Below are 20,019 nucleotides of genomic sequence, written 5' to 3' on the forward strand. Positions count from 1 at the left end.
ATACAAAGTGCAAGAAAATATAATAAAATCAAACGGCATTTTTATACTACATCAAATTCTTAAAATAACCCAAACTTCCTCCCAGCCAACCCCTCTTACCTCTACTGGATGTGTATAAAGAATATGAATAATACAATAAATAATCTGAATAAAATAAAAGAAGCCATCAAATATCGCCATGGTCTTTAACAAACATATCCAATGGGCTCCAGATGTCATTAAATGCCCGGAACTGACCATTTTGCTCCACTACCATTTGTTCAAACCAATAATACAAACACAGTGACTCCCGCCAGAATGTGAAGTTTAGATGATCCCAGTTTTTCCAGTTTCTTGTGATTAACTGCAACCCAAATCCAGACATTACCAAGCAAAGCTTATCTTTGTGAATATCAAGCGGACTCTCAGGCATAATTGAAGTTCTAAATAAAATGATCCCATATGATAATGGAATAGGAACACCAAGAATTGAAGTAATTTTGCCCCATATAGATATCCAAAAGGCCTTAATCTTATTCACTCAATCTGTAGCATTTCTAAGCATTGTAAACCGCATAGAACTTCACGGTCCTGCGGTATATAAACTGTTATTATTATTATTATTATTAATAATTAAAGGGCAACAAAATAACAAATGATCTAATTTGCCTGGCTCATGCTGACAATGCCAGCATTTATTGGAGCAATTTTTATCTTCTTTTTGTAACCTCACTGGAGTCCAGAACACTCTGTATAGTAAAAAGTACAGGGCCTGCCTGATTGCAGCAGAGGCTGTGCATATTACTCTACGATTCCATATTCTGGACCACTGAGACGTCGGGATGACATATTGAATTTCCATACTCCAAATATCACAGAGACTTGTTTTAGATTTTTTAGGCATATACTCAGATAATAACTTGTACCATTTAGACGCCTGATGTCCATGAAAATCCTCTTGAAAGCACAAAAAGGAGAAAGAAATGTAAGTTTCAACAAGACAGAAATGCGTTTTTTTTTCCTCATTGCATTCCTCATCTCAAGTTATTTTCAAGACTAAAGCTGAAACAGAATACATTTCAAGTGTGTTTAAGGGAACGTTAAGAGGACTAAGAGGACTGCACTGTGGGTATTGTGTGCTCCGTGCCAGCCTGCCAGCCTTTTGTTACTGTGCCTGTTCTGACCAGTTTCTTCAAAAGCTTCCTGCCAGCTGGCACAGCACAAGCTGCTTCAGTAAACATTTTTTAAATTAAGTTGGATGATTTCCTGTACGGTTATGGTATTATTGGCTATTTAGATTTGGCTTTTCATTTGCCTATTACATAACCTTTTCTACAGCCACAAACTGATGTCTGCAAGTTTCACAAAAGACACAGGGCCTCATTTATCAATACACAAGCACAGACTTGGAAGAAACCTCCTGATAGAGTAAATAAGGAACTATGTCCATGTTTTCTACCACATTCCACTGCCAAGTCATTGGAGATAAGTCATTTTGTTTTCTCTTTTCATCTGGGCTGCCACACTTTGCTTTTAAAGGGCCTTGCAAGTTGGTGTTTTTGACACGCTTTCTTACAGGGTGAGAAACTAAAACCTTCCATGACTGCTGAATGCACAGAAATAAAGGGTAAGAAATGAAGAAAATTAAAATACAATTACAGTTCCATAAAAATGTAACTTAGGAGGTAGTTTTAGACAGCTTTAGACTTTTTTTCTCTGCATAAAGACCTTTTCATGCATGTAAAAAGTTGTTTATAAATTTACACTAGGGATTACGTGAATAAAAAGTGCCAAGACAAGTGGCATGTAGTTGTGATGGGTGAAAGAGTTTGGGCACAGCATAGGTAGAATGTAAATGTGATTTGTATACTTCATATATATCTAAGATGTTTACAGTGAATAGTAATCAGGTACTCTAAGGCCCGGATTCTGTATAGGACGCCCGGGAAGGGCATCCTATACAGAATCGGGCCTACACTAACCCCGATTCTATAACCGGCATCCATGTTACAGATGCCGGTTACAGAATTGGGTTAGAGTAGACGTGGCAGTGATAGGTATAGCGGCTGCAGCCACCTGTCCCGTCCCCCCCCCCCCGATCGCTGGCAGGAGGGTACCCAACCCGTTCTGCCAGAACGCCACCCACCCAACACCCCTGATTGCCAGCAGGAGGGTACCCAACCCCTCCTGCCGGAGGATGCCCCCCTACGGACCCCCCCATGCTAACGCCCCCCCCACGCTAACACCCCCCTGATGACCCCCCTAACCTCCACTCCAACTAACCTCTAATTGTTGGCCGGCTGGCCGGGTCTTCCAGCCGTCCATCCGGCAGACCTGCCTCGTCAAAATGAGCTTGGATCAATCAGGCCTTAGGTCTAGGATCCTTAGGCCATAGGTCTAGGAGCCTGGACCAATCAAGCCTTAGGCTTATTGGGTCCGCCCATCCCCACTAAGCCTAAGGCCTGATTGCAGTGATAAGCCCATCCTCACTAAGACTAAGGCTTGATTGTCGCAATAAGTATAGTGGCCGCATCTACTTACAATGTAGGCCAGCATTTTGCTGGCCTATATTATAAGCGTCTCTCCCTCTACTAGGGAGATGCGTAGTGCTGCCGTGGTTCACCTAAGGCCCTTAGGTGAGCTTAGGCAGTCTTGAGGGCCTCCCTAAGCTTCCGGAGGCACCTTCAATATAGGTGGCCTGCCTGGGGAGCATTTTTCTAAAAAACGTGCGTCCCAATTGGCTGATTAGACAGCTGTAGGACGCCTACAGCTGCCTAAAATCGGAACGCACTTTGCAGAATCAGGGCCTAAATGTTTCCCTGTCTGTCCTGGTGGGCTCACAATCTAACTATGGCATCTAGGGCAATAAAAGATTGGGTGACTTGTCCAGGGTCACAAGGAGCAGCACTGGGACTGAACCCATAACCTCAGGGTGCTAAGGCAGCAACTCTAACCACCAGGCCACGCCCCCACTCCATAATTTATGCATGCACTTATAAAACACACATGTAAGCATATACATTATGTGCTAGTATTTATGTTTGCTGTTGACCAGGCACAAATGTCTGCAACTTCAATCTAGTCATAGACCCCTCACCAGGCTGCCGCCCCATCTCCGCCCCATTACACAAATGCCACGCCCCCAGCCTCTCCCCTAGCCCCACCCCCTCAGCCTGTTTTCATCGGTCAGGAGAGCATCCGCGCATGCACGGATGCCCCTCCCGATGAGATCTGCTTTTCAAAACCCGGACAAAGTGCCGGGTTTTGAAAAGCCATCTGGATGCCTGGACATGCCCTCTAAAAAGAGGACATGTCCGGGTAAATCCAGATGTTTGGCAACACAAAGCAAGAGCAAATTACTTAGAAAATATTTTAGAGAAATTTTAAAACTGGAAATATCTGAGTCAGTTGTATTTCCGAAGGTTATGTATCTGCCATCATCACTAGCAATGTCAACTAGAGGAGCGGTGGATGCAGCTGGGAAACTCACTGCCTTCTTAACGGACACTCAAGATATAATTACCACTCGTTCAACTTTGTTGGTACCTCTCTTGTCAGAAAGAGAAAAATTGCTAGTTTTAAATAATTACTTTACATATAAAAAGGTTGTTTTTTGCTGGCAGCCAATTCAAATTTTTCCAGATGTAACGAAAGCCACTCGGGAACATAGGAAACAGTTCTTGGCCCTGAAATCCAGGGTTTCGGCTAATGGAACAACTTTTTTCTTGCGTTTTCCCTGTAGATGTATTTTACATGATCAGGGTAAGCAATTTATATTTTTTGATCATTCCCATATGGAAAAATTTATATTGGAACATGAAAAAAAAAGGGTAATTAAAAGAGAAAATGGATCTCAATGTTTATAGTTAGGATGCTAACTGGATTTCCTTCAGGAATGATTTACTTTTAGTTTATCCTCGCAAATCTCTCCTTGAAGTAGACTTTAGAATTAGTTCCTTTCTATTTGTAATATTTCTTGTAAAATATGGTTCACCAATGTGATTCTTTTTTTGTGTATCTGTATAATTGAAATTACTAAACAAAATAAATAAAGCAGGAGCAAACCTGACCTCTCAGTCTGTTATAAATGAACCTTAATTTTTCAGATTCAGGTTACTTTATACTATATATATATATATATATATATATATATATATATATATATACAGTGGTACCTTGGTTTAAGAGCATAATTCGTTCCAGAAGCATGCTCTTAAACCAAAACACTTGTATATCAAAGCAACTTTCCCCATACAAGATAATGGCTACCGGCGCTGCTCCATCACCCCCCCCCCCCGCTCTAACCGGCATCGCACCCCCCCGAACCAGCATTGCAACACCCCCCCCCACGAACGCCTCCCTGCGAGAACCGCAAAGCACCCCCGTGCTGAAAGCGGCATCCGCCCGCCCTTCCTCCCAAGCACGGTCCTTACCCCTTCTGCTCGTTGTAAGGGTGAATGCGAGCTCCCGCCTCTTGCCTGGGCTGGGCCTTGAGCATCTGCGCATGCTCAAGGCCTTCTGGCTCTCGTTCTCTCGGAGATCTCTCCCAGAGAATGAGAGCCAGAAGGCCTTGAGCATGCGCAGATGCTCAAGGCCCAGCCCAGGCAAGAGGCAGGAGCTTGCATTCACCCTTACAACAAGCAGAAGGGGTAAGGACCGTGCTTGGGAGGGCGGGCGGATGCCGCTTTCAGCACGGGGGTGCTTTGCGGTTCTCACGGGGGGGGGGGGGGGCGTTCTCATGGAGGAGTTGCGATACTGGTTCGGGGGGGTGCGATGCCGGTTAGAGTGGGGGGGGAGGTGCTCGTACACCAGAACATGCTCGGTTTGCGAGGCAAAAGTTTGCTGAGTGTTTTGCTCGTCTTGCAAAACACTCGCAAACCAGGTTACTCGCAAACCGAGGTTCCACTGTATTTAATTTTCTACACTGTTCTCCCAAGGGAGCTTAGAATGGATTACAATCTATCTAATGTATTTGGGACAATTAAGTTACTTATCCAGGGTCACAAGGAGCAGTGTGGGTTTGAACCCACATCCTTGGGATGCTGAGGTTGTAGCTTTAACCACCGCGCCACACTACTCTCCTATGTGATTAAAAATATGGTGAATGTTAAAATAATAATTAAAAAAAGATTACAGTAAAAGACACGTGGAGGGGCATAATTTAAAAAAAAAAGTCTAAGTCCCCTTTTGGCCTAAAACCCTAAACGTTGAAAGTAGAAGCAGGGAAAATGTCCATTCTCAAAAAAAACATCCAAAAGAAGGGTTTTTTAAAAAATAATGGCCTGCCTCTACGTTCAGCTGTTTAAAAGCCTAGACCACCACTATGTCTAAACTTACACCATATAATCAACCTAAAAAAAGCCTAAGTCCCAAACACCCAAGAGCTTTTAGGCGAAGGAGGGGGCCAGTCTTTCACCTAAAAGCTGGATTCTGTAACCAGTGTCTGTCAAAAAGAACATCGGTTACAGAGGGGCCTAAGGCTACTGGGCCGATTCCGGTTGGCCCAGGTGCCTCAGGCTCCACCTGTGGGCGGGGTTTGAGGCATCTGGGCCAATCAGGCCCTAAGGCCTGCCATTCGATGGATGGCAGGCCTGCTGGACAGGCGGGCTTGGGACCCGTCCGTCTATCCAAGTTTCTGAAGGTACAGGGGTGTGTGGGTGGTAGAGGGGTCAACAGGGGGTCATGGGGTCAGCGGATAGGGGGCCAATTGAGGGGTTCGGGGATGGTGATCGTGGGGGGGTGCACCGAGGACATGAAGGCCTGGGATCCTTCCTGCCTATATCTTAGTGGGGGTGGGGGGTAGGGGGTTTTGCTGAGGAAGGAGGGCTTGGCCTCCTTCCGGCCCTGATTGCTTTCGGGAGTGTTGGCCTTTGTCGGGGCAGAAGGGCTTGGGCTCCCTCCTGCCCCGATCGTTGTCGGAGGTGTCGGCCTTCACAGGGGCAGGAAGGCTTCGGCTCCCTCCTGCTCCGATTGTTGTCGGGGGTGGTAGGAAGGTTGCCGGGGCTGCTGAGCTCATCGCAGCAGCGTGATCAGTTCAGCAGCCCCTTTTTCGGTACTTATACCTCTTTTGACATGGTCTAAGTCAAAACATATAAGTGCCGACTAGGCAACCTGCCTAAATTTTTGGTTGTACCTGCTGTACAACAAAGTGTAGGTCGGCCCACCTCCTGCCCTTCCCCCTCCTCTAAAAATGCCTCTTTTTGCTCTATGCGTTTAGAGGCAGGGGAAAGGCCTAAAACTAGCTTTGGTTATGGGTACTTGGACAATCAGGCTTTTTGATCGTCCAAGTACCCATTTAGGCCACTTTTTAGACTTTTTTTGTTTTGATTATGAGCCCCATAGCCATTAATCCCCCTCAAAATGTTCCCCCTCACTTCAAACACTTATTTCATTGTTCTTTCCACTTTCTGAAGCAGTTCTGGAAATTCTCCTTTGTGAGTGTCTTTAGTTGTGCTTTCGTGGCTGCCTCGATTTCCTGAATTGATTCAAAATATTTACCTTTCATGGTCATTTTGACTTTGGGAAAGAGCCAGAAGTTGCATGATGCCAGATCTGGTGAATAAGGTGGATGAGGACACAACATAATGTTTTTATTTGACAGAAATTGCCATACCAGAAGCGATGCGCGACACAGAGCATTGTTGTGATGGAAGATGAAACCGTTTGTCAATTTCTTGTGTTCAAATCTGTTGTTATAATGCTTTGAATGGAACCTTAAGAGATGTTCAGATCCTCAGAAATTTCCCTAATAGTCAATCGCCTGTTTGATTTAATCATTTTGATTACTTTTTCAACATTCTCTTGGGTTTTTGATGTTGAAGGACATCCCGATTTCTCCTTATCTTCAATCGATTCACAACCATTACAAAATCGCTCAAACCACTTGTAAGCTATCTTCATGGTCACTGCAGCATCACCACACACTAATTTTAACATTTTGTGTGTTTCTTTAACACTTTTTTGCAGTTTGAAACAAAATTTCATGTTAATGCATTGTTCGTGATCCATGATTTATAACATACTTTAAAACACACCTTCTCTCAACCGTAGCTCACAATCAACTGACTGCACCAAACAAGTTGAAACTTGTCATACTCTGTTACTAAGGTTTGACACCTGGCTTCCTGAATTGAAGATCCCTGCCTTTCTGTTGGATGGCGCATGGCAGCAGCATTAACCATATTTTTAAATCACATACTGTATATACTCACGTGTGTGTGTGTATACTGTATATATAAAGGTAATACAACACCAATAATATCATCAATAACCATATCTGTGAAATTTTTTGTGTGCTTAGATCAGTGTTTTGCATTTTAAAAACCATCACAATTGACACGGGAGTCATAAGAACATAAGAACATAAGCGTTGCCTCTGCCGGGTCAGACCAGGGGTCCATCGTGCCCGGCAGTCCGCTCAGTCTGCCCAATATTCAGTGCTATTTAGTCATCCAGGAATGGCTCCTGGTTGGCTAAGATTTAGCCCAAAACAAAACCTAAAATTATCAAACTCCAATTCACAGAATTCCACAAAAAATTTGGTAAAATATATAAATATATATTGTCACAAACCCGAGCCCAATGCCGGCCTTGTGCCAGGGAAGAATCATAAAAAACATCCCCTGAACTAGTCCGGGCTAACCACTTTGTCCCTGTTAGGCAGGAACAGGACCAGGAAGCTCAGGCTGTGTTCAGACCTGACTTAGAACATAGCCTGGTGAAAACTGGCAGGGCCCCTTTAAATCCTCCATTTTGTAAGAGGCTGGCTAAATAGGGCAGGGAGCAGCCTCAGCTGAAGGAAGCCCGGCCCCTGAGTAGGACTGGGCGGGGCACAGCAGCTTTAGAACACTTGGAGAGCTGGCTGTCCAGGAGGAGGAGGAGTGAAGGAAAGGAAGTTCCCAGGTGGAAGGAACCTCCACCTTCTCTCGAGCCCACAGACGTGGAAATGGTTGACCCAGCGGAAAACCAGCAAGCACCGGAGACCCAGGTACCAGAGGACATGGATTGCAGTTCCCTTCCAGAGCTGGAATGTCCGGAAGCCATGGAAGTAAGCTGAACTGGCTGGGTGTGTGTTTTTCAGAGTTGGATTTTGTTATGGACTTTCTTGTGTGCTGAGTGACTTGCTGCAGGAACTTGGTTCAAGGACAATTAAGCCACATGAGCAAAGCATTGCTGGGAGACCTGTGAAAACCCTGAAGATTGGGAGTCAGTTTGCATGACTGCCGGATAGTATGTTTGTGGGTTATATTTTTCATTTGTGTTTTGCTGTACCAAAGAGCTGTATTGATGAAGCTCATATCCTTCCGCTCCTGTATGCTTGAAGGGAAGGGGGAAGCACGGCTACATTTTGACTGCTCAGAGTGTTTCTTTGTTTGAGAGTTAAAGGTTGCCAGACTCTATTATACTTTGGACTGTTCTCACTACTTGCCAGTAGAACTTACCTGGGACATTAGTAAAACTCTGGGAGAATTAACCAGAACAGGCTGGTAAACGCAATATTATTTTGTTTTCACTATTATTGCCATGACCTTTTGAGTCTGTTACTTTTCATGCATTTTTGTTTGGACCTGTTCGGATGAACAATAAATTTGAGTTCTTTCTTACCTGTGTGAAGCCATATTGTTTTTGGATACAGGATAGTTTATCCACAACAGGGTCTTCCTCCCTCTTGGGGAAGCACGCTAAGGAAATATTATAAGCGTGGGCCAGTTACCGCTAGTCTTGAGGGCCGGCCACGCTACAATATATAGGAAAGTGAAAAGGCCAATAAGCCTCCTCACTATATCTGAAAAGAGGGGAAGTATTACACAAAATATTCTGAAAAGAGGAAAGAGAAAGACCTCAGTACTGGAGAACTGCACAAGATCAACACCTAGCAGTATACTCCATGGGCAGACAACTCGTATATTGATTGAAAAGTAGAACCTAAATGATTTTGCCCCGTACATCATAATGTCTCCTTTATGTGCAAAGTAATACTAATTAAATGTGAACAATAAAGTGAAAAAATGAAAAAACACTTATTTTCAAATTGTTCCCCTCTTCTGTACTTTTTTTCTTTTGTCCTATTATCATTCAGATTTCTTTTCACTGCTCAAAGAAGTAACAATTTAAAAAAGTTCAACTTATCTGAGTCCAAAGGAAATATTCCTGCTCCTGAAGAAGACACGAAACGGAGCTCTGTTGGGCAGTGAATATAAATGGTGCCTACCAGTAGATACCTAGGGGTCCTTTTACAAAGTTGTGGTAGCGGTTTAACGCACGGAATACCGCGCGTTAAACCACCTGCTGCGCTAGTACCTAATGCCTCCATTGACGAGGCGTTAGGATTTTAGGCTGCCGCGGGGGTTAGCGCGTGATGAAATGTCCGACGCGCTAACCCCCGTAGTGCGCCTTGATAAAAGGAGCCCCTAGATTGGGATGTCTACTGATGAAGGCGCCTAACTTCAATTTTTAAATTGGTTCAAATGGCACTGTGAATTAAACAACACAATTCAGAACCAATTAAAAAAGGATTAGAAATTAATTTTCGGATAGGCACCCACATTGGTATGCGTCAAGTAGCCATTTACACTGAGGCGCCTCCCAGCACCTAATAACACCTATCCAAAAGGTAGACATGGTTATGTGTGGAGTTTGGGTGTGGAAAGAGTTAGATGCTGTTAGGTGTGGTATTTTAGGCCAAGAAAACCTTGGCCTAATATATTAATTTATTTAAAAATTTATATACTGCCTATTAACAAATGTTAAAAGACAAACGTAAAGCATTCTACTCCACTAAAATCAACTCATCTTGTAATGGTTCACAAGGAATCAATACAAAAGAGCTATTCAACCTGATCACAAATTTATTTGACACCACTCGCTACACCTCACCCACACACAACATTAAACTACCCTTTGCAAATGACTTAGCTCTGTACTTCGATTCTAAAATTAATAACCTTAGAATCCATTGTTCAACAAACGACTCTTGTGATCATCAAATAGCGAACACCCAAGGAAATGATATACCGGCAGACATGATCTGGAGCTCCTTTCAGGATTTAGAGAGGAATGATTATATCAGATTATATAACAAATACTCTAGATCCTATTGCGTTCTGGACTCATGCCCCCCAGAAATTATGAAAGCAGCACCTTTAGAATTTAAATTATCACTGATGCAATACTTGGCTTACAACCTAAACAATGGGAAGTTCCTCTCTAATAATGGTCACATTATTATAACCCCAATTCTAAAAAATCGTAAAGTATCCTCAGCCCTAATATCCAACTATAGACCGGTAGCTTCCATTCCATTTATTATAAAAATTATGGAGGGATTGGTTCACACCCAATTGATGGGTTATCTTGATCAATTCTCTCTCCTCCATGAAACTCAATCTGGTTTTAGGCCATTATTCAGTACGGAGACAGTAATTGCGGCTATCTTAGACAATTTGCACCTACTGTTTAGTAAAGGCTTTAATGCCCTGATAATGCAATTCGATATGAGTTCTGCCTTTGATCTAGTGGACCACATGAAACTGCTGCAATGCCTAGATGCCATTGGTATCCGGGATAAGGTGCTGAACTGGTTCCGTGGCTTCCTTATATCCCGCACCTATCAGGTTCGTTTTAATTATGAGCTTTCTGACACCTGGAGCAATCCATCCGGTGTGCCCCAAGGCTCTCCACTATCCCCATTGCTCTTCAACGTCTACATGTCCTCACTGGGCACGAAGCTAACCCAGCTGGGGATAAAACTATTTAGTTATGCAGATGATTTTACGATTATCATCCCATTCACCAATTCTGTCTCCGAAACTATCCCCAAAGCTTCAGAAGCTATAAACATGATGGAACAATGGATGACAAACTTTAGGCTCAAACTTAATTCAGATAAAACAACTTTTTTCATTGCTTCACCACATCCACTTGACATTAAATCACCCCTCTGTATCAATAACCTTAGTTACCCTATCCAGCCCTCCATAAAGATACTAGGTGTAACTCTGGATCAATGCCTAACCATGAAAGACCAAGTAGATTCCTTAATCAGAAAGGGATTTTTCACTCTCTGGAAACTCAGATCCCTTAAAGCTTATTTTGTTACATCGGTTTTTAGAATCCTAGTCCAATCCCTCGTACTAAGCCTGCTTGACTACTGTAACATCGCCTATTTGGCAATTTCCCAAAAAAATATGCGACGCCTACAACTGTTGCAGAATGCGGCAGTCAGACTAATCTTTGGACTAAAAAAATTTGACCACGTGACACCCTACTACCGGCAGCTACATTGGCTGCCGATGAAGGCACGCGTAAAGTTCAAATTTGCCTGTTTCTGCTTTAAAACATTACACGGACTTGCTCCCAAATACATTACTGACCTTTTCTCCTTCTCAACCAACAGACACAAGAGAAGTTCACATTCCAACTTCGTTTCCCCCCCCCCAGTGAGAGGTTGCAAACTGAAAAAACACCATGAATTCCTTCTCTCACACCAAGCAGCATCATGGGGTAAAGACCTAGAACAATTACTTTCGCCCTCTACTTATGAGGAATTTAGGAAACGTCTAAAAACACACCTGTTCCTAAAACATCTTGACAACTGATCCACTTATCTCTTTCCTCTCAATAGCGACCTACTGTCCTTTTGATCACTTTTCTCCTCAACAATGAATTTCCTGTCTAATTACTTCTCTTTCTTCTTCCCCTCTTGAAGTCAGTCAATTCGTACCTTTGCTTAATCTTTTGTAAACCGCATAGAACTTCACGGTATTGCGGTATATAAGCTGTTATTATTATTATTATTATTAACTATATGGTTTATAAAAATTACGATCATGACAAGTTAAACACCACATACAGACACAATTTCAGAACAGCTCTCATTAAAAAAAACTAACACAGGCACCTAAGTTGTATTCACCTAACCAGGCACACCGATTTAGGCACCTAAATGTTGGCATCTTTTATAGAACCAGGGCATTTTTGACTGATATTCAAAACTAACTGGCTAAATATTCCTGATTAAAAGCTCGCTACTAGCTGAGCTGGCTATATTGCACAACTTATATGGCTAGGCATCGATATTCAACTCCTAACTGGATAAGTTTAGCTGTGAAATAGAACCACATTAATATCGGCCCTATCTTAAACCACTATAAAGTTAACCATTTACTGAATATCAGCATAATCGATTAACTGGAATCAATGTTGGCCTCCGGAAATGGCCCGGCATTGAATATCTGGATTTAACGCCAACGCCAAACAGGAAAAGCACTGCCTGCCACCAACTGAATATGCTGTAGAGTCCTTTGATTTTGGCTGTTGACATATGTTCAGTGCAAGAGCCTAAAGCTTCTTAATGAACATGCTCCTTGACCACAAGGGAAAGTAGAGGATATTCAATGAGTTTGTGCTCTTTGCAGTTTACGCAGTTGACTTGGCCAATACACTACAAAAAAAAAAATGACAAGATTGCAAACTGTTTAATTAATTAATTAAGTCGATTTTCTAGCCCATCCTCCCAGAAGAGCCCAGAACGGGTTACAATTTTACATACACAGTGAAAGGATAGCAACAAAGTTACAAATTTACACATAGCAAATATACAGAACAACCAATAAGGCAATGAACGATAAGGCAATATGAGTATAGCAGCTAGAGATTCAGTACATTCGTTGCTTAGGGCAAATACGTTCAGTAAATACATGGTGGGAGGATAGTAACAAAGTTAAAAATTCACATATAGCAGATAAATAAATAAATAAAAAGGTTCACGTCAAGAAGTAAAAGATGGCATCACACAGGAGTTTTATTCTGTACGTATGTGGCTTCTAATATTATTTCTTCGTGCTGGGATTTGCATGGGTCAAATCCAAGTGAACTAATAAGCTGTACACCAGGGGCAATGCCTTTCTGTGCAGTGTTCCAAGAGATTTAATTTCCCTTTCCAGTCTAATAATCTCCTTTCTGTTTTTCTTTCTGGGAGCAGCTGCCTGTGAGATCAAAACACCCCTGAAATCTCCTTTCCCTAGCAGCCCCGTGTTTCCTGAAGGGAAAAGTCAGCAGTCTCATTTTCTTTCAGTCTTTAAAATTGGTGTTTTTGCTAGAGAAGGAACAAAAACAAATCTTATTATTTTTCTCACAGCCTGCAGAGAAGAATCAAGACTGAAAGAAACCTCTAATCTCATTAATGTATTTTCAGAATAGTTTGTATGTATGAATGCCAAATCTTCAAGGGCAGAGGGAAGGAGGGAGCACTTCTCCAATACATATCCTTTCAAAGCTTGAGGGTGTTAGCTATGAATGTTTGGAACGCAGGGACATATATTATGCCAAAGGGTTTGGCATTAATTGTAAAATCATTTATTATTTTAGTTTACAAAACTGGAGAGTTTTTGATAAGGTGCCAAGAGGGTGGATCTTGTTTAGTGATCAGTTCTGCAAAGTTCAATCCTAATGAATTATAGGGTGACAGGTCAAAAGTGTGCGCCGAGCCAACTGAGCGCAAGGCGGAAGTCTGCGCCAAAGAAAAACAGTATTTTAAGGGGCTCCGACAGGGGGCGTGGGGGGAACCCCCCACTTTACTGAATACAGATCGCGCCAGCTTTGTGGGGGGTTTGGTGGGTTGTAACCCCCCACATTATACTGAAAACTTCACTTTTTCCCTAAAAAAACAGGAAAAGGTTTCCAGTATAATGAGGGGGGTTACAACCCCCCAAACCCCCCACAACGCCGGCGCAATCTGTATTCAGTAAACTTATCCACAAATCTCAGCAGGGAACAAAGATCACATTAAAAATCACATTGAATTAAACATTGGGAGAAAAACATTCCACAGCACTTTCTATAGTTTTTTGCTTGGAGAAGTTTTTTGTGCACTTTTTTTTTCTTCTTCTGAAATTAGACAAAAAAGAAAATCATTGACCAAAATATGTGCAGTTTCCAAATCTGTGTGTTTTTATTATTTTACAGTTTATCTTCTTTTTCCATCCATACAGTAAATTGCTCATTTTCCCTAAGCAAACCAGCAAGTCTACACAATTGTGGGTACAACTTATCAAGCTTTGAAATCTAATATGAATGAACAGTGAGAGAGTGGAAATAACGCAAATGCATTAAGCAGTAATTCTTCATCTTTCATGAGAGAAGCGCTAGGCATAAGATGACACATGATTTTGATTCCCTTTCACTATGCATCACTCTTGACATTTGGCAATTCACTTTAACTCTTTCAAGCCCACACTGGAACAGTACTAAAATCCCCAATCAATGCTTGTTTTTCAATCTTTTAGCACGACTTCTGACCTTTAGTCTTGCATTTCATTGCAGTTATTCTATGCATAAAATGTTACTCCACCTTAAGTCAACAAGTCTTGCAACTTTAGCGTGTGCTGGATGATTTCACTGAAGACCAGGGCATGAAACACACAACCTACACTCGGTCATTGTTTTGACGAATGATGAATAATGCTGATCGTAAATGACATCTTTAGAAGAAAATGTGTGGGGCTGCAGGGGGAAGCCCCTAGTGTAGATAAGGCATTTGAAAATGCCAGTGTTGGGTCTCTTGGAGGGTTCCACCATGAATGTAACTTGTCCCTCCCTGATTTTCCAGGCAGAATTTGTAAACAATATCAGGACAATATACAAAAGCATTTATGTGGGGCAAAGTCATACATTTAAAAAAGGACCATGGTATATGATGGAGCAAAGGTGTGCAGAACACATGTACATTCAGTCCCACCAGCCCCATAGCTGTCACCATTAATCCTCGACTTGAGTACTTGTCATAATTCTTCAACCAAATGCCGCCAACACAATGTTAATGCATCTTTATATGCCCGACCGGAATATAATCTGTTCAAATGCCTCCAAAACATTTTGTCTCTAAAAACATATATGTCTCTAAAATATTTCTAATTCATCCCTACATGCCTCCAGTACATTCAAAGATGACACTATAACGTGTGATGATTTAAACCTAAAAGCCCCCATTCTAGTGTGAATATACCTATGTAACCCTCTCTCCTCTTCCTCAGTGTATTGTGAATGTACCCTGATGCTCGGCCTCCAATATATTGTGAGTGCACCTCTATTTTCCTTCTCCCCCTCAGCAGAATGTGAATGTGCTCTTAACCCTGCGCCCCCAAATATTGTGAATGTATCGCTGTAACCAATTGTGGGCTCCTTGGGAGGACAGGCTGGAAAACCAAATAAATAAATAAATAAAATTTGGTTGCTGAACTTTTAAGTTATTGGCCTGAGGAACATATTCCATACCTTACCTTTTAAAAATTACCTGAATAAAATTGGGATATTTAAATTGCTGACATGCCATATTTTATCCCAGGTTAGGGGAGGGGGTGGAGGAGGCATGAGAAGTTATTTATTTAATGGCGATATGAGTCATCCATTTAGATTTAATCCTGCTGAATAGCAGACCGAAATCTATATGGACAAAGCCAGCACAGTCACTGCTGAATACATATATTCAGTGTGATATACAGTACTCCCCCCGATATTCATGGGGGTTCCATTCCAGGAACCCTGCGAATCTTGAAAAACCGCAAATACGATTTTTCATGGGGGTTGACTGGAGAGGGCAGTGGGAGAGGCAGGAGAGAGCAGCCGGAGCGCCGGCGAGTGAAGGAAATCACTCGCTGTACGCTCCGACCGCCTCTTCATATACTAAAGTCGGGCCTTACCAATCAGGAGCTGCGTGTCAAAGCCAATAAATTCACCTGTTAGAACAGTGGTCTCAAACTCAAACCCTTTGCAGGGCCACATTTTGGATTTGGAGGCACTTGGAGGGCCTCAGAAAAAAATAGTTCATGTCTTATTAAAGAAATGACAATTTTGCATGAGGTAAAACTTTTTATAGCTTATAAATCTTTCCTTTTGGTTAAGTCTTAATAATAATATTGTCATTCATAGCTAGAGACATATGATCAAGAAACTGTTTTATTTTACTTTTGTAATTACGATAAACATACTGAGGGCCTCAAAATAGGACCGGGCCGCGGGTTTGAGACCACTGTGTTAGAACATCATCAAGGTTGTTGCTTCTTTAAATGAGTTTTACCTCCATATTCTGGAACCTATGCTCATTGCACAGTGGGTTGCATTAATCCAAACTGCTCACAATCAGTGTGTAGGCAAGGATGGCAAGACTACCTTTTTTTCTCAAGAAGGGCCTAATTATCTGAATGTGCCAAAGAGCATTAATACTAGCTTTAGTAACTGAGGATATTTGATCATCGCGCAACCACTGGAATCTGACACCCCAGAATTTGCAAAGACTGTGATAGCGAGATAGGCAATCCCAATAACTCCGAAGCACAGTAGCCTATGTGACCTGAGATTTTCCTTGCATAGCCTTTCTCTACCCTCCCTAGAAGTAACTCTCATTTTATCATTTCATCTAGTTTATTATTGCATTGAGGGATTTCATGCATATTTGAATTTTATACTGTTTCACTGCTGTCTGTTTTTCATTCTCAGCTCCCTCTCAGATCCTAATAGATGCTGATTAGTTCATTCTGTTCTCTGTACGATTGATGATTACGTTCCTGATTTACTATCATGTTTTGCCATTGCTGAACCAGAACAGCAAATTGAATTTGGGGTTTAGTTCTGGAAACTGGAATCTGATCAGTTTATTTATTTATTTATTTTTTAATTATTTTGGTTTCCCGTCACGCTCAGAACCACAGTCTACGCATAAACATATAGACTGCATTTACAACTGTGTATAATTTTCACTTGCTGATAGAATACAGCGACTGCTTGAAAATGGAATTTTACTGTCAGATTCAAGTTTGATTTTTAAAGAAAGAAGAATGCACAGTATCTGCCTCTTCTTCTTTCCCCTGATTTATTCTAATCCTGTGTCCTTTTTATTTTGGGGCCTTTTTAGCAAGCTGCAGTAAAATGTATAGCTGCCATGACCTTACATGAAACTTTACAGTATGGCAGCTGCAATTTTAATGTGACAACTATTGGGAGCATGCCAACTTTAGCCCCTTTAGGACCTGCATGAAAATTGTCACTTAGACTTATCATCGAAGCACTTAGGGCCAGATTCAGTAAATAGCACCCAAAATTAGTTGCCATTATGATTGATCACGCTAAAATGGTGATCCATAAAGGACACTCTGAACAGAGTCAACTTTATGGAATTTATGTACTATTTATTTTCTACATTTCTATTCCACACTGCTCAAAGTTCTAGGTGGATTACAACAGACATACACTGTGTTAAATGAAACAACAGGCAATCAACAGTTAGTGCTAATTAACAAAAACACTGAACCAGAACTGCTAGACTGTTAGACAGTGGGTACACTCATGAAAACCCCATAGGCATGAAGGACAAGAATAGTCTTGAGCTTTTTCTTGAAAGATCCAAAGCTGGAACTACCAGAGAAGAAAAAAAGGGAAAACTGGAGGGCATAATTTGACGTTACAAGAAGGAAGACTTAGGAGCAATGTTAAGAAATTCTTCTTCACGGAGAGGGTGGTAGATGCCTGGAATGCCCTCTCGAGGGAAGTGGTGGAGAGGAAAATGGTGATGGAATTCAAAAAAGCGTGGGATAATAATACAGGATCTCTAATTAGAAAATGAAGGATGTAAATTAAAGAACTAAGGCCGGATTGGACAGATCTGCACGATCTGTGTCCCATATATGGTGATTCGGTGTAGGATGGGCTGGGGTGGGCATCAATGGGAACTCCACCAATTTGGAACATGAGGAAGTTACTGGCCAGACTTTACGGTAGATATCATGCAAACAATGGGATGGTTGGATAGGCTGGAGTGAGCGTGGATGGCAACTTCAGCATTTGGCTCAGAAATATCAAAGAAGAGACAAGTTAATTTAATCATGTATAATTTTTTAATGGGTATAACTTATGGACAGACTGGATGGACCGTTCAGGTCTTTATCTGCCATCATTTACTATGTTACTATGTAAGATCACCAGAGGAACATAGTCCTGGTAGGCTGGTGATGCTGCAACAATGCGGAAATTGGGGAGGGGGGGGGCTAAGTTATGAAGAGCTTTTTAAGTTAGGCAAAGAAGCTTAAAAACAATTCTCTGTTCAATTGGAAGCCAGTGAAGTGAGATTAAAGCCGGAGTTATATGGTCAAATTGCCCAGTACTAGTGATGATTCTAGGTGTGGAATAGTACCTTGGTGTTCTTCCCACACCAAACTTTGGATGAGAACCCTTATGCCTGCCAAAAGCTGGTGTGAATTTTCATGCCCAATTGATGCACAAATCCAAGTATTCTATAACTTTGCGCCTAATGTCTAGGACTGCTTCGACCCGCCTATGTCACTCGCATGGCCGCATCCCTTTTTGTGCACTATGAAATTTAAATGCGCCTGTTATAGAATAGGGTATAAGGCACATGTGTGCATAACTCCTAGTTACTGCCAATTAAGTGCCAATTAACTCTAATAATTGATTGTTAGCACCTAATTGACTAATTCATTTTCACACACATCTGCAGTCTGTGCCCAAATTTGGGCAATCTATACAGAATCTGGAGGTTAATACCTCCTATTTAGGGAGCACTAAATGGTTCCACATTACCTCTATGTTAGTTAGCGCTTGCTGGCTAGTGAGCACTGTCAAATGCCTATTACACTCACTCTCTGCTTATGCTCTAACCCCTGCCACAATATGCATGCAATAATTGTAAATATTGCACACCCAAAGTTGCAGCACTGTTGCTATTCTTGGCGATTTAGAAATAAACAGGTTCCAGGAGGGTGGGAGGACTAGGAGCAGGAGGGACTGAGCACCCTTCCTGCTCCCAACTTTTTGGTGCCGGGGTGGGTGGGCCATGCCGGGAGGGGGGCGAGGGCCAGTGTCGAGCAGGGCTGATATGTCGAGCCAGCGCCCGATCTCTCTTCCCTGCTCGCCGGACTCTCCTACTCTCTGCCGCCATTCCCCGCAGTGCAGGCCCGCTTTAAAATCACAGGCTTGCACTGCAGGGAACGGCGGCAGAGAGCAGGAGAATCCGGTTGCAGGCAAGAGAGATCTGGGCTAAGCCCTGACAGCAGTGACAGGGTGTGCGCATGAGCGGGGATCGTTCTAGACATGGGTAGGGGGCGAGTTAACGATCGTCCCCATTTGCATTCAGGCCTTTACTGAATTCGTCGGCTGCCATGCAAACTGAAATGGATCGTGCACGGTTTGGAGGTTTAGTGAATCTAGGCCAAAGAGATGCAGTCAGATCACAAAGGGGGAAGGAGGGGAGAGAGATGCCAGACTCTGGGAAGGAGAGGATAAAGATCCCAGATCATAGGAGGGGGGAAAGGGGAAGACAGAGGTCAGACCATAGGCATAGGAGAGGGAAAGAGAAGGAGGAGATGGTACATAGGGATTGAGGGGAAGGGGAGAGAGAAGGAGAACATGGTGCACAGGGATGGAAGGGAAAGGAAAAGAGATGGAAAAATGCTATTTATGGATAGATGGCAATAGGGAAGAAGAAAGAGGTAGGAGATGGCATACATGGATGGTGGGGAAGGACAGAAAGAGGGAGGAGATAGTGCGCATGGATAAATGGGAAGTAGATAGATCTGAGGAGGAAGCAGAAAAATGGAAGAAAGTTGAATATTAAAAGTTAATGTCAAAGATGGGCAGAAAGTGGAGAGAAAAGAACAAATGTATAAGAAGGCCCTGGAAACAGAGTCTAGGAAAAGATGAGTAGAGAAATAAAATAAAACAAAGGTAGAAAAGTGATTTTATTTTCAATTTAGTGATTGAAATGTGTCCGTTTTCAGAATTTACATCTGTTGTCTATATTTTGCATTGCTCAGGAAAAAATGTATTTCCGTTTCTCTGTTGTATTACAATACAGAGTCTGGCATCTTAGGGTTTAATCTGTGTGTATTCAGACTTTTATTTTGTGGTGCTGTATTTGCATAGGGTATGAATGAATGTATGCATAGGGTTTATCTGTGTTCTATATGTGTGACCAAGGCCAGGTGTTCTGGTAGGAATGAATCTCGTGAAGTGTTATTGGTGTCATAGCCT

At 42.3% G+C, this 20,019-nt stretch overlaps 1 long non-coding RNA gene across 2 annotated transcripts in view; it reads left to right on the forward strand.

The window, feature by feature from the left end:
• The first annotated feature begins 1,393 nt into the window (after window positions 1–1,393).
• Window positions 1,394–20,019, forward strand: part of LOC117363976 — a 32,475-nt gene continuing 13,849 nt past the window's right edge. For both annotated transcript variants that reach the window (XR_004540161.1, XR_004540162.1), the window contains exon 1: window positions 1,394–1,606. This is a non-coding gene — a long non-coding RNA (uncharacterized LOC117363976). The remainder of the gene's footprint in view (window positions 1,607–20,019) is intronic.

This window comes from Geotrypetes seraphini, chromosome 7, assembly GCF_902459505.1.
Source record: "Geotrypetes seraphini chromosome 7, aGeoSer1.1, whole genome shotgun sequence".
NCBI classification, from domain to species: Eukaryota; Metazoa; Chordata; class Amphibia; order Gymnophiona; family Dermophiidae; genus Geotrypetes; species Geotrypetes seraphini.